Genomic DNA, 16650 nt, shown 5'->3' with positions numbered 1-16650 from the left:
CCCTGGTCACAAATTCAAGCATACTAATAACTCCTTGCTTCTCTTGCTCACATGAGTTAATAAGCCACATACTTGGGCAGGATATTTTTCACAAAATAAAACAAAAAGCCTGCACCATCCATTGTCAGCTGCAGTCTGACAATATGATGAAGGGTCATTATTTTGGTATTGATTCTGAAAGATCCGTACACTTCAAAGGGTTAAACACTTTCTGTCTGTACAACAGTTAGAGCTATGAAGTGTTGGAGTTGCTATAGAAACAGCGCATATTTGATTCAAATGAAAAAGAGTAAACAACCTCTTTTTATATCTCGAAGCTAAATGAAATCTGGCCCCCAACTTTGTAAGAAGTTATTATAAATACTTTTAAATCATTCCAGAAAGATTGTTTTTTTATAAAGCAAACAATTAAAAAAAGAAAAGAAAAAGGGAGAAAAGCATGTGGTGATGGTTCCTCCTGCTCCATTGAAGACCTCACAGGCCACGGAGGGTCATGGTGGCTTCAGAAGAGGACCAAACGCCTTGTCCAGCCATGTGGCGCACAGCCAGGGCTCCTGCAACTTGGGGCAATACTGCTCCCCAGGCACCGATACTGATCTTCTGCCCATTGCCATTAGGGAGAGATGGTCAATGAGGTGCTGGTAGAGCAAATTTTGACCTCCTGAGCTCATTAAAAAGCTTGTGGGCTGCTATGCTGGTTTACTTGCTATCTAAAGACTTCTGAGGCCCTTTCATCAGGGTTCGGTTTACGTGTACACACAATGAAAGCAAACTGATGAGGGGGAGAAAAGGGACAATACAGTAATTCCCATTATCAATTTTTCCCTTCTAACTAGTGAAGAGGGAAGAGACCACCTTTCAAATTCCCATCCCTCTCCTTTTGCAGACATCTTACAGCAGCTATGTGACAGGCAGAGACCTTTAAAGGTTGGTAAGAAATTTAAGGTCAAACTAGTTGGATTTTCTCAGAGGGAAACACAGTTTTTAATTAACAGGTATGTCCTATGGGAACAATCTCTTTCCTGCAGGAAATTTTGATTTTTGTTAAGAAATCACTTTTCCTTTTCACGTTAATAAGTTAAGAATTTTGGGAGTAAAAGGGAAAACATTTTCTAAATAGCTTTCCTAGTTAAGCCTTTCTAGACAGGAACGTTGATCACACCAGAAACCCTGCCTAATGGTCGGGTGCATATTGCTACCAACAACGTCCTGGATAAATTTCTGCTGAACGCATTAGTCCTCCCAAACCACCCATGCCAGCCCTACACTGCTCTTTATAATTTTTTTTTCTTGTTGTTCATGTGCCTGCAGCCTTCTGCTCAGGCAACAGCTGCCACAGGTGTTTTGCTTGACCCTTTCTCAAGAGATTTTACTCTTAATTCTGTAATTTCTGGATGTGACCTTACATTGACTGTGGGGCTAATTAATGACTCTCAGTTTATTAGGAGACTGAACTTGGCATGCCCGTCATAAAGCTGATGGTATTGTGCCTGGTGAAGCTACATGGTTGTGTTATTGATTTCATATGTATCGACAAAAAACATAATGCTGCCAGGTTTATTCTCACAGGCTGTCATGAGTTTAAAAATGGTGGGAATAAAATGTTTTGTTCAGCCCGAAACAGTGATTGAGTTTTATTGCAGCCTTTCCATAGAGTGGAAGAAATGCAAACCATCCCTTTTGGACCAATACAGAATCATTACATTTTCCATGTTGATTTATATAGGAAACCAAAATATAAATGTATTCCCACAGATCAAGTACCAATGGGATAAAACAATCCTCTGTGGATAAGTAAATTTTGTTTGTTTGATTAGTAATTAAGCCACACATAATTTTTTTTCCTTGGAAAAAAATGTATGAGTAGGAAGCATTGAATGTCAGCGGTTTTGCTTTCATATTTCCCAGAACCTTGTTTGTAAAGACCTTACTAAAAAATTGCATGGTACAAATCAGTGTGCAGAAGCCACATGTGGCCTGAAGCAGCAGAAGGGCACTGTATGCATGGCACCAATGACATGTAAACCTGCAGCTGAGCATGGTCCTTTTTCAATTATATTCCACGCAGTAAATGACATTTACAGGGCCTAAGTTAGAACAAATTGTTTCTTTCCTTTTTTCTCCCCTGGCACCTTTTGGACCTTCTGTAGAGGAAAAAGAGGTGTCAAACACATAAAATGAGGTAACTTTGAAGGGATTGGGAAATAAATTGCTTGAGAATAAGTGGTTTTCTCATTCAAACTTCTGTGCTTTTTCAAAGTTTGGTGGCTTTTGCCTTGATGTGAACTCCTTGAAAAGCTCTCGTTGTCCATCAGTGCGGCTCAGATCCATGCCATTCAATATACAGTAGGGCTGAAGAATGGGGAAGAGGAGCAACTGGGCAAAAAAATATGGGCCTGTCTGGCTCATTACCTCTGCGCTGCTGCAAGTGTGAGGGTTTGTGGTGCTGCTTTACCGTCTGCCATCCCAAAATGGAAACTTTCTCCACTGTGAGTGCTGCTGGCAGATACTTGGAAAGGGCTACCATACTCCTGTTTTCACAGTCCTCCATCCATGCAGGCTTTTAAAAATGCAGACAGCACCTCTTTTTCAGCCTTCAACTACACATGAAGCTCTTAAGAGGAGATCCAGGCAGTTAGACACAGCACAGGTCTGATCTCTGCAGTAGTCAGTGGTGATGGGAGCTGGTGGCCAGCAGAAGCACTGGGGACATTATGGAGCATCATCCAATTTGGGGCAGTTGGGATTGCAGAAAGTGAAGGAGCTTTCAAGATAAGGTTTAGAAGAGGAGGTTAGGGGGCTTAGGTGGGAAGGGAGGTGAGCCAAGGGAAAAGTGGACCAGGATGGGAAAAAAGATACTGGAAGAACACACGAAGCATTGAGTGAATGAGTGAGAAGGAAGAAATACAGCTCTCAAAAAGCAGATCCAAGGTGGAAAGGTTAGGGAAGAACATTGGACATGATGGAGTTTTGGGGTAGTAAATAGGAATTCTGGGCTGGGAAACCCTGAAACTTTGGCTGTGCTGTCAGACTGCGGGGAGGAGGAGGGAAGGGTATTAAAAGACACCTTGACACTTAGGAAGCTGCAACTGAGATTTATTTTTAGTGAGGAACTGTCCCCACTTGTCATCTTTTTTTCCTGTTGAAACGATGGTAGTCAGAGACTGATCTGGGTTCATTTTGCAAGGTCAGCATGTTCATGGGACACAGGGATCACTAACACCTACAATACCTTTAAGATCTCAGCAGGCATTGAAAGCAAACCCTCTGGATTTGTTTGAGATCAGCAGATGAAAGTTTCCCAGGAGAGATTTTCCTTTCAGCTAGAATCTATTTTCAAGCTGCCTTTTCACAGCAATCTTGCAACTCCTTCCAAGCCACTTTTATTTTAGCTTGAAAAGCTTTTAGGTGATGATAGCCCTGGTTGGGGAGGAGATAACAGACTCTGCAATGGCTTCAGTGATGTTCACTTTCCTTTAAACTGTGCAAGAAGCCCCCAACCATATCCTTTAACGAGGAGCCCTCGTTAAAAGGCCTGAGGTGAGGAAATATAGCAGGTCTCAAATTCATGCCTTTGCTTTAGAAACTTTGATCTTCGATATACCTATATGTTTACTGTATTTGCAATACAAAGGTTGTTGATATGAGGATATTTGTCAAATGCTAATATTGGATCCTGGATGAATTTTGCTATGATCGCAGACAAGAATCCCCAGCCACGGGGAGGTTTTCTCACTCATCAGTGAAGCAGCAGCTCTTACCATGCACATGGTTACTGTGGGTGCTAGATCACAAAATAAATGGCTCTGGAAACCATACCTAAGTCATGCAGTACTGCACACAGAGCTAGAGGTAAAGTCAGCAGGAAACACTTGAATAAACACATAGTCCTATATAGCATTTAAGACCAGAACTGTATATTTTCACCAGCATTACTCTTTGCAGAAGGAACATTTCCATTAATTGCATTATGAAAAATGTTGAAGATTGCCAGCAACTCTCTGTTTTCTGCTCTGCTTGGTGGCTGTTTCTGAAGGAGCGGAGGAGCGAATGAAAGAGGTGATTACCTGTCAGAGCAGGGATTTGGAGTGAATGACTTGGGTTGTTAACAGGATAGAGCAGGGCTGCTCCTGCCTGCCAACCGCATTTGGCTTCTGGGTGTCACACGTTTATGGATTTTTTGCTTTGGTTTATTTGTACTGAATTTATTCTTATGGATTTTTACTTTACCTCTCATAGGCTGCTGGAAACAAGATGGTAGATTATAGTGTGTGTGTGGGAATAGTATTGCCATTTGTATTTGTTTAACTGCCTAGAGAGAAGATCTGTTTAACTTACTACAGAGGAAGAGAAGCAGCACCAGCAGCAATTGCAAGACTTAGTTTTACAGAGAGTAATAACCCCACAAGCAGGTCCATGACGATGTTCCAGAATGGGTATGTGCTAAACTGATCTTCCTAGTATTTAATAGCTTTGGGAGGAATATGGGAAGATATCTATCTCTTTTCCCCTAAGCTATGTGTCAACAGCTTATTGGATGGGGCAGCAATTTTTATCCTGAACTCTGGGCTCTGAAGCCCATAAAGGATTTAGATACCGAAAAGTCAGGCATGGCAGGAGCTGGTTTTAGGGTCCTGATTCCTAGGGCTGAGCTTTCTATACAATTCACAGTGAGAGTCTGAAACAGCCTCAAAGCAGACACCAGTGCTGGGAAGAAACCCCTGAAGTGGCCATGGGGCATAGGCTCCATGCGTGTTTCTTCCCCATGAAGACTTACTGAGGCTCTTTCTTTTATCTCAAAATACACAGTCAGAGAGGAGGCAGTAACACTACCTGTTCTTATCCAGGAGCCGACAAATTTTGTCTAATTTTGCACTTGGTAGGCACCTTAGGTTTCATCTCACATCCATACGTTGCAGTATCTGTAGTCCAATTTTAAACTAGCTAAGAAAAAAAAACAGGCTAGCACCCTTTTTTTTTTTTCCTGTTACAGTGGGTTTATTGGTTTTGTAGCTTTGGTTGTCCTAAGGAAAAAAGCTGATGGGAGAATCCTCTGTGTGTCTGCCAGACCTTCTGTATCACCCTCCTCCTATATTTTTTGAATCCAGTGGCCAGTTTCAACCACAATAAACTGTGGATAAGAGATCACTAAAACAGTAACCTTCCTACAGGTCTCATTAAAATAGATGACTAAATAAAGCCATGAGATGCTATTAGTCTCTCTGCTAAGCAGAAGATGCAGCATAAGATCAGTCTTTTTTGGATTATGGAGAAAAAACTTGAGGAAGTAACTTTAGAAATGGCCTGGCTGTTGGAAAGGTGTCATTTACAGCTTCCAGCAACTCAGGCAAGAGCAGTTTATTTCAAGAATACAGATAATGAACAGCATAAACTTTCTTATTTCAAGGAAAACTCATCACCTTAAGCTTTCTGACTTCATGGGAAACAAATGAAAGCCAACCTCTAATTACAGTGAAGAGAAGAGAAAACAAAAGAGCTTTCCCGTGTTGTTTTACGCTATCAAGTGGCAGAAAATTGCAAACCACTAGAAAAATAACCCGCATGTATGTCCTCCATCCTTTTTACCCCAGCTTGAAACTCTCTCCCAGCACCTCTCCCTGCCCCAGGAGGGTGCAGGTGGGCAGTTCATGCCACACTGCTCTTGAGCCAGTTTGCTCTACTTGCAGCTTTAGTGGGAGCTTGTTTGAGCTCCGACTCACCGAAACACCGACTTTCCAAGTGTGTGTTTTCAACTGTGGTTACTTCTGCTGTCCTGCCAAAACCAGGAACTTCCAAATGAGCAGTCACAGAAAAACAACTTATCATATCAGCTGCTGCAGGAGGTTCCAGTGAGTTGGAACTCTATTTATTATATGCTTGAGAGACTCACGAAACGGCACAAAGCTGTGCGTTAATACATGGGCAGGCAGAAGACACACAAAGCAGATGCTGCATTAACCACAGCTCATTGGAATTGGAGAACAGTTAGTCCCTCACCCTGCCTGTCTGAGATGGTCAGCTTGATAGCCTCTTTACATAATCCCCAAGAAGCCTGCTAACATGCAGGCATGATTGAAATCCTTTTTGAAATAGCTGGGGAGCAGAGGAGGTCCAGGTTTCTCCCGTTAAGTTCCTTTAACTAACCCGCTCTGTCTCCAAGGCAGCTGTGGGTTCAGTGTCTGATCCCAAGTGACTACCATAGGGGAAATCTGTTTACTAGCAAGCGGCTGGGATCTTTAATCACTGTTGCTCTTCTGCTGGACCAGAGCAGGAAGATGAGAGCATGTGAACAAGCCTCAGTGCAAAACTGAAGTCTCCTACCTTAAATTGGCAATTATGGTGGTGTTCAGGCAAGCAGGGGTGCCAGCATGCCTTTGCTCACCCAGCGCAGCTGTGGCAAGGTGACACATGCAGAGGAATGGCAGGCAGACAAGGGACAGTTAGAGGAAATTATTATGCTGAAGACAAGCGTGGTTCACTCCTGCACTCTAAAATAACAGAGTCTTCAGAAACCTAATTCTTCCCATTGCTCTGATTTTCACTCTGACTGTATTCATCGCCAGTTCCATATCAAATACTTTCACTCCAGTATCTATACCTTTGCAAGCCACAACTTCACTGCACGATTAAGCACTTATCAGGTCTTCAGAAGATTTGTTTGTATTTGTCCCAAAACCCCATTTCAAATAGGTTACGAATGGCAGAAGCCAGGACTTATAATATCCAGTTCCTCGTTCTGAGATATTTCCTTATGCATAATACTTAATGCTATGCTCATTGTATCATTATATTTTTGTAAATTATCGGCTTTGTTTCTATGAAAACTTGTATAATCATAAATCTTTGTATGTACATAACAAAGATTAAGATTAGCAGTTTGAGTTTCACTTTCAGTGCCTGAAAATTAAAGCTCAGAGGATGAGACCAGTTAAATGAAAATGAAGTGAATTAGCTGCATTTTATTTTGGTTAATTTTTGGAGCACATATGATACGTTATCTTTTTATATTATAGATACACCATTTCTGGGTTTGCACATGATGATGAATATTGGTTGGTTTCCCCATCTGGTACCTTATTCTGATGAAAAAAAAAAGTTGTTATTAGCCAGTAAGGTCAGTCTGCTGCTGGAGCAGCCTTTTAATAGGATCACACCTTGTATTTTTAATTTAACTTGTTCTTAGACTATTACTTGAGCCCCTCATGTATTCTCCCACTGGAATCACTTGAGGCTTCTGGATCTCTGTGAAAATGTGTTAGTTAATGACCTCTAAAAAGGTGGGTGTTTTGGGTTATTTTTACTTTAATCAATGTATTCTTCTTAGTAATGGAAATTTTCATATAGCATGTCCCTTAACCAGCGCTGTAGAGAGGAAAGCAAGAAAAGCAAAGGTACTTCTGATCACTTTTTTTGAAAGTAATCCACTTACAAGGGAAACAGCTGACATGTACTGTACATTTCTCTACTATGCATCAGATGTGACACCTGCAACCCATCTGAAGAAGTAATTTATCATTACATTTAATTGCTTTTTTAACTTATGTGATTTAAAGCAGTTCATTAGTGGGGTGTTTGAAAAGTCTCTCTAATAAGCCTAAAAATTGAAGATTTTAAATTCTTTCTCCGTTTCCTTTCCCACTCCTACCATAAAAATAAAGTAAAATTGTATTTGTCTATTCAGAAGGAAGACAAAACAAAGTTCTGTGGAAAATAAATGGCAGGAGGAAAATATGAAAGTCTAGTTGAAACAAAACTGTCCAGTTATTCATTTCACCATCAATGATAAGCAAGACACTAGCATACACAGAACGGGAGCAGGTCACGAATTAATACATTTGTACGGAGGATCTGTTTGTAAAAATGGAGACAATGGAAAAAACTGGATGGGATGGGGAAATGCCAAGCTGTTTTTCAGATATCTTCTACTGAACAGCCTTCCAAATTTACCATAAGTCAGGCAATTGGTCTGGGGCATGTTTTGCAGATGGATCAACAGCAGCCCATCTTCAGCTGGGCATCTCTGAATCTGCATGACAGATGGTGCAAACACACTGGCATCTATTTTCTGGATCAGAAGGTGTTGGGTTTTTTTTAATCTTCCATCAGTCTTTTGGCAATGTAGCTCTTGGCAGCAATAGGTGGATAAGGAGTGACAGAGTATCTGAAATAAGTTAGATTCCTTTGTTGGATTTTTATCAGAGTAGCTTTGAACTGAATTATATCTAATCCTCTTTATTTCTTTGGCAACATGCTGCAATGCTAGGAGCTCATGGAGGAGAGATATAACCAGAAAAAAGGTATATTTGCTCTTTGATGTCTCAGTTAATCCAATATAACACTACTTTGTGTTTCTTATTCTGTGGAATGTGGAGAAAAAAGGAAATAACCATTAAAGAAATAAACCAATGAGGTCATCTATGGACTAGTGTTTTTTCCATTGGACATTGAATAGTAGGATCTGTCTGTCTTCTAAAATTGTAAGGTATTTTCTTGAAGTCAGACTGAGAAAACAGTATGGAGTAAGAGACACCAGTGAATAACACATTGCACTTGCACAAAGGGCAAAGAAATTTTGTCATTGGTATAGAAAGCACATTCACTTCTAACCTGCCTCAGTAATAGCTGGGTCTGCTCTGTTTGGGGAGACAAGCTTCTGTAACCGTTTGTCTGTCCTGTTTCCAAATGCTTGGCATACAGCCTGTGCTGCCTGCGGGTGTCCTGTCCGGGAGATGGAGCAGCATATTGGCACTGAGGACCTGTTCGTTCCCATGTGTCCTGGATGTCCTGTGGAGTACATACATCTCAGGTACGTTCAAGGCTTTCTTGAAGGCTTGTCATCTGCAATGGACATGCTCCTCCGTTTAAAAAATGGCAGCAGTGTGGGTCACAATACTTAAAATTGCCACTGAATTGTACCAATGAGGAATGTTAAAAATACACAATAGAAACTGTTCTTTGGCTTTAGTCCTGACTTCCCTCAACATATTCTTCCCGCTTCAGCGATTCGTGTGCTTTAGGAATGTGACATTAAACACATATTGTTAATTATTCCTCTTCAATTTCAGTGCAACTGAATGCAAGAAAGGAGAAAAACTATCCCAAAGGAAACATTTGGCCTGTTGTTTTTGTGATGTTAAAGACAGATGTGGCACCTTGTGTTTTATATCAGCCAGTGCCACAGCCCTTCAGAGAGCCTGAATGCTTTCTGTTCCTAACCAAATTTATCTGTTAAGATTTACCATATATTGGGTTTTAAGTGCTTTGGAATTTTTATTGATTTTTATTTCTATCATTGATCTTGGTTTAGAATATGGCTCCAAAAGATCTTGTGATAAGCAGAGGATTAAAACTGGTTACTGAACATAAACTGACCCCATCACACAAAGTGCAGCCTCCCATTGGAGGACATGGATCAGTGATGTCTGATTTTTAAGATCCCAGTGCTGTCTTTCCAGTTGAAGGAAAGAGCCTCTTACATGCGGTGAGTGGCAAACTCTGCTCTCACTGCTTTGCAGCTGAGAAAGGAGCAGAGAGGTGCACATCTCAGAGTTTAGTTTCATCTCAAGACCATAACACTTTATTTGCCTGCATCAGTCGGCTGCTACTTGGACAAATGAATAGCTAAAGGTCACACCTCCTGAAAAAGTGTATTGATACTTTGAAAAAAACTGAAAGCAGAAACAGGAAAAAAAAAGATCTCCTTTTCATCCCCGCACCCCCCTTTTTTGGTGGGATCCAACTCAATATGCTTCTTTTGACCAAAAAAAAAAAAAAGACTGGATTACTTATAAATGCTTCTCATGGAGCCTGAGCACAATCCAAACAGGCTATAAATTGAAGAAGGCAACGAATTCATGGAGAAAATTAACATACCTTTTACCTCCTGTTTGTTACTGCCAACATGCATCAGATCAAAATTTCTCGGCATACCCACTAAATCAAACATGCTGTGTCTGCTTTTAAAAAGATACCACTATACAAGATAAATGCCTGCAATTATTTTTTATTTAGTGAATTTCCTTGTAATGCATGATTCAAGCCATCCTTTTATTTTCTAGTTCGATATTATTGTATCTTTTCTTCAAAGATGTCTTTAACAAAATGGGAATGAGGACAGTTACCTGTTGTTAGGACCTTTTGTTTGTTGGTTTTAGTCTTTGGCTTAATGCCTTTCAAATTTTCTAAAGGTAGGACAAATCTGGCTGCACGTATACATTTTTGAGGGCAGATGGCAGCAGAGGAATGGCAAACACATTTTTTCGAGTATCCAATGTAGAAAATACCTCCATCTGCCAAAGGCTGGCTACTTTGATGGAAAAGTACAAAGATCTAAACCTTGAAAAGTACTGGAATTTGATTGTTCAGGAATATTAGAAGGCTGTGGCTTAATAGCTCTGTATGTATTATGTGTTTTGATACTGTCTACCAATCGCGGTTTTGCTACCTTAGTTTAAAGTAATTGCTGCAATGTATTTTATTTAACAAAGCGTAGTGTCAATTCAGTGGTAAACACGACTGTGATAATTTTTGTGCTCCCTCTAGCACAGCCATCGATTATGTGCTGCTATGAGCTCAGACTACACTCCTGAATGGTCTGTGCAGATAAATTACTGACCCCTCACTGCAGAAAAGACACTTTTTTGTATTGCTGTTTCACTAACCTTGAGAGGATATGATTAGTAACAAATGCATCCCTGAGATAGATCCAAGGATATTGAAGATATGACAAATTATTCATTAAGAGTCTTCAGTGGAAAGGTTATCTTGATATATTTAAAGGCAGGCAATAGCTGCAATTATGTTTTAAAATATTGACCATCAAGGTATAGTGAGTACCATGACACATCAATTAAATGGACAAGCAAGCAAGCTGAACAAAAAAGACACCTGGATAACCCAATCAGAGCAGCTTTCCACCGCAGTGAAAAACACAGTGGTTTGTCCTTTCTGAAGGAAATTCAGATATAACCACCCCTGGCAGGATAAAAAGGTGCTTTTCAATACCAAGAGAAACAATGACTCGGTGCTGAGAATTAGCCATCCCTGTCTCCTAGATCCAGAACTGAATTTTGCATATGAACTTTTCCTTTTGTAAGAGTTCTCACCAGTACCCTTAATTCATACATGTTTTAAAAGCAAAAATCTGAGATGTGGTTAGGTCTATGAGACAGCTCAGTTTAGGTGACAATTCTAATTCTGTTATGATGTTTTTCTGTGGATTTTTCTTTTTTGTCTCAATAGTCAGCTTTAAGAAGAAAAAAAATAATTTCCCCTAACCTTCCTTCACCCAAACCAGGGTTCTTTTTGTGTGTTGTTTACAGAAGAGGGATCAGGAATGTGTCTGAATACCTCAAACTCTTTATTCCAATATCAGTACCTGCCTATAAGCCAGTATCCCTCCCATTCACCCAGCTTTATTGGATTCCTTTGAATTGCTTTATTGTGTCTCCTTTCATCTAAACTTATCCAAATAATTGGCAAACTTTGCTACATTACTGCTCCTCCCCTAGTCAAAAAAATTAAGTCTATACATTTCTGTCTGAGTATGGAAATCTTGCAGGTCCCAAGCGTTATGGGTTTTTTTAGTGATTAAAGTAAATCATGTGTTTCTGCTATTTTACTTCTTCTTGCAAGACTGCTGAGTTTAATGTTCTCTAGAGAACTTGACAAAAGGCTTTTGAAAATCCAAATAAATTACTTTGACTAATTTTATCCATTATTTGTTACTACTCTCAAAGGATCCTAAGAGAACAGAGGACTCTGATTCTTCCACATGGGTTTACCCCCATGTGGCAACTTAGCTTTTGTTTAGATTGCAAGCTTTTGGGCACAGGGATTGCCTTCTTTGTTATTTTTTGAAACATACATCACTTAGCCAAATAAGGTCCTGATTGAAGTACTGAGGCATTTTTAGTACATTAAAAAGACTTATGTCACTAATTCTAGTTCTGCTAATTCTGCTAGTTCTGAGTATTCTGCTAGTTCCCAGATATCAAAATTAGGCTTTGCATATTGTTCTCAGATATCCTCATAGGTTTCTTCTAAAGACAAGTTTAGCATCAAAGTACTTTCTTATTAGCTGAAAATAGGTGGCCATAACCTGTGTGGCAACTGTACATACACCAACAGAAAGAGTACTACTAACTTTTTTTTAAGCTTTTTTTGCAGTCTTGAGACTTCCAGCACTTCAGGGAATCTGACAAAACTAGCAGGAGTAATTAGGAAATCATTCTACACCAGAATGATTTCCTAATTATTGCTGTTTCATCTTACAGCTGTGATTATTGCACTTTTCTGTTTGACAGGCTTTGCTTTCCAGGTCCTGCAAGCTCCATCAATGGTCCCTTCCAACCTAAGCTATTCTGCAGTTCTGTGATAATAGCTTAACAATAGGTATGTCTTCAGCCACTTCTCTCTGTGTTGTTTATTGTTTTAGCAGGACACATTAGGAGCGTGTAAGAGTCTTTTGATGAGAGGAGCCTCTGACTTGAGGGTAATCTTTCTTATTTCCCTTAGAACTCAAGAAGCAATTGTCTAAGCACTTCATGTATATTTACATCCTATTTAAAGCAATGAAAATAACTCTTAAAATCTTTCTTTGTTAGCTTTGCAGTCAGTCCACCATGCAAGTAACACTAAAAAGACTCATTGCAACCTCAGACACAAAGCCACATTTGCTTTGTGCTGAGATTCTTCAGTAAAGAAAACCGTTGGGACACTCATATTAAGCCCTGATAGCCAAATTAGAGGAGACTGCTCCTGAATAAACATACCGAATGAGCCATCCTTCCGCAAAAGAAAGATTTTTCGATTTACTTTTGTTTTCCTGAAGGGGTGACTACCTTGAGCAAAAAGAGGAGCTGTGTTGTTTTATCCCTGTGGATGCTGTTTAATCCAGATATGTAAGCAAGAAAACAGCGATTGCCTTTTGTAGAGCCCCACAGTGTCGGGAATCTGTGACTACAGTGTAATCCATGTATTGAAGAACTTTAATCCTAGAACTTTTGTTGGCTTGACACGACCACATTAACCCAGGACACTTTCACCATTGATCCCTGCCCGAAGCAAGTTCAAGTCCCTTTCTGAGCTGGATTCTGATTTTCTAGGTCCTGTTTGCAGCAGCTCTGTCCCTGAGGCAGTAGGCATTGCCAGAAAGTGTATGGCTATGGCAATGAAAACTTTTATCCTATTTCAGCCTGTTGTTTTTAGTGCCTCTCTTCTAAAAATAAAACTGGAGTGATTTGTTTGAAAGAATTGCCCCTGACAATGGACAGTGAATACTTTTAGTCTCTCTGCTCATCAGAGGGGCTTGGATTGGGTTGAATTTGTCTTTCATAGAAGATTTCTCTCCTTCTGACTTCTGTTTTTTCCCAAGGATGGCAGTGCTGAAGCCACTAGACTCTTCCTTCTCAGCATGTCTGTGGCTATCCTCATTTAGAAACAGTCTGCAGATTCACCAATGCATAGTATGTGATCTGGTCATTAGAGAAGAGAGAGACCAATGTTCCTTGCAAGTCAACTTTGCAAGTGCTGGTCATTTGCTGAGCTACTTTTTCTGGTCCTGATAGACAACAGATGTTTCTTATAATAAACAGGCCATATCCTCATACATGACTTTGGTTTGCTGAGTTAGGAAGGTTGGTATAAATGTCTGATCTCATTTGTAAGTATCAGAGTTCTAGGCTACTTTTGTTGCCTAATTAATATACTGCTGAGAAATTAATTAAATTGTAAAGAGTATCAATGAGGGGTAACATTCATCTTTCATATAGCACCTGTGATACAGATCACTGACAGAAAAAATATCCTAGACAATAGAAATTATTTTATCTGTGTGCTGGTTGCTAATGGAAAAGTTGAAGCTAAGCCTTGCAAGGCAATAAATGAGCCAATACATGTACATAAAGATGCACCAGTCTTCAGAGTTTCAGTTTCTCGTATCATTAAACAAATAAATGATTGTTCCCTTTGGGGAATTTGTATTGGACTAATCTCAGACAATATATTTAAAAAAACAATACATCAGTTTGTCCCCAAACTTAAATAAACAATACATTTGCTCCAAAGTGTTTATATTTTAAAGTGTAAATATAAACACTTTTGCATTATTAAATTTCCAGAACACAAGTCTAATGGTTATGGAAATTTTTAACAAGGCATCTCTTTGTAGCACTGTATTGAATGTGATACACTCAATTTGAAGATTAATTTTTAAAAATTCTTTTTTCTCGGTAACCTATATCTTACAGGGAAGTTTCTATAATGTCACCTTAAATTACAATTGCAGCTCTCTTATCACCATTTGTGAATTTCTCACTGCTGAAGTTTGGTTGCAGAATTATGAAAATATTTCATACATAAAAAAACCCAAAACATATGTTATGCTCATATAAAATATAAAATATGTTGTTGTTAATTTTCATCCATAGGATCCATTTTGGAAATGTCAATAATGTTTTGTTCACAACCAATTAACATCCATTGATTCTAATACATACTCAAAGACATGCTTCAGCACAATGAAGATATTGTTCCCCCGCAGAGGATGGCATTTGCACTTCAAAGTGTAAAAACATTGACAGTGAGATTTGGAGAAAATTCTACATAGACGCCTCTCCCTCCTTTTTGTAGTTATACTAGTTTAGCCCTCTTCGTGCTCAACTAAAATACTTATATTATAATTTACCTTTTCTATTATTTTGTTATTTTAATATTTTGTGTAATTTTGTCCTTTTTGGTATGTGATGCTGCACGATTTTGTGGACAAGCTGAGAATGAAGGTAAAGTATGTTAAAATTCCATATTATGTGCTTGTGTTTTCAAGAGGTTGGAAGACGTATTTCAGTGGTGTTTTTTGTTTTAGTAAGATGTATTTCAGAGACATTTTCTTCAGTAAAGAATTGTAATTAAAGAAAATAATTTAAAAATGCACAGGCTCATACCAGTTCAGAGCAATTAGGCTAGGTAATTAGAAGCACGATGAAAGGGCTGTATGGGGAAAGGAATTTAAATCCGCATTGAACTATTACATCAAAAAGTGAATAAGAAAAAGAGTAAATTAAAAGTAGGGCTTATAGCTGGTAGGCAAAAGATAAACCCAATTATTCTGGAAAAAGAAGTGCATGCTTATTTATCTACTATTATTTAGCTACTATTCATCACATGTAATAAGGTTCCTGAATGTGGAGGTAGCAAACTTACTGCCAATTTCCCTTCTCGGTCCCAACTTACTGGTCTTATTCTGTTAGAAGTTGAACACTATCAGCATTTCCCAGGACCTCTTCACATTCAAATATGGTAAAGAGCATGGTTTCCCAAAACAAGTATATGACGAAAAGCTAAACAACATTAAGGCTACCTGACATGATTAAAGACTGCATCACCAAGTGGTTATTTTGAAATGGATCAGAAGAGGAACTAGGAAATAAACTTGACGTCTGTTTGTTGTTTTTACCAGGAATGATTTTTTCAGTGGCTCCTAAGCTCCTATTAAATGCCAACCACACTTCAAAATAGTAAGCAATCATGCAGCTGGGTAAGTTTGCTGGCATTTGATAAGGTTTGAATTTACACTGAAGCTTTAATAATAGGAGTACTGGGAAAAGAGACTAAGGGGATTGGTTACACTATCCTAGTGCAGTGGCAGTGTTTCTGTGAGCACTTACTATGCATCAAAGACCAAAAGATTAGCCCTTCATAACGCAAAGGACCTATATGCTAAAAACTTCCCTCCTTGAGAGAAGTATGGAAAATGCCACAGTGTGATTCCTGCTGAGTTCCTAGAAGGAGACGCATAAATTGTCATGGCCAGGAGAAAGGATTACTATGTCCACACTTAACCTTAGAGCTGTGGAGGCGTTTGCATGTCACTGATGCCATGGGACTACTTATGATGGTGATGATGTTATTAATTGATTTATAACTTGTGTGTTTGATTACTACCGCCCTTTGAAGCAGCCATTAGAAATGAGCTGTAGATCTCCCTGGGTTCATCTGTGGTTAATTAATAATCAGATACACTTTTATCGGTACACCATAACACAGTTTGACAGCAAAAGACATTTCAAACTATTGATTTAATGAGGGGACATAGTTTTTCTTTAATGACTGTAACTGGTCAGATTATTTAAATCAAAAACTGTAATAAAAATCCCCTCTTTGTAACAACACCGCCAACAAATCTTGCCCTGGTAATCAACTTACTAGTAAAACAGCAATAAAGCAGCTTAATTGTGCTCCATATATTGTCATACATTTCAAGACCAGAAAGCACCTTTATGACAGTCTAATCTCCACTCCAGATAACCCCAGCCAGAAAAGTTCATATAATAATTCTCCTGTCAAGCATCTAATTTTGTTCAAGATGGAGTATCTCATTTAGAAGCCTGGGAATCTCTGCTGAGCTGCAGCAATCCAGTGCAAGCATTAGAGCCATTTTCCACCAGAGCTAGAAAATCTCCCAGACAGACCGAGCACGGGACAGACGAGGCTTTGCTGCGTCCTGACATGTGCTGTACAAGGGCTGTGTGTGCCTGCATAAAGGGAAGTGGTCTCCCTGTCCCACCCCTGAATGTGCAGATGGAAACTACATTTTACTCCCATAGAAATAACATCTATGCCAATGGCAGTAACTTTAATGATTTTATGAGT

The sequence above is a fragment of the Mycteria americana genome, chromosome 7 (assembly GCF_035582795.1).
Source record: "Mycteria americana isolate JAX WOST 10 ecotype Jacksonville Zoo and Gardens chromosome 7, USCA_MyAme_1.0, whole genome shotgun sequence".
NCBI lineage: Eukaryota > Metazoa > Chordata > Aves > Ciconiiformes > Ciconiidae > Mycteria > Mycteria americana.
The sequence above is the reverse complement of the archived record's forward strand: the minus strand, read 5'-3'. Positions refer to the sequence as shown.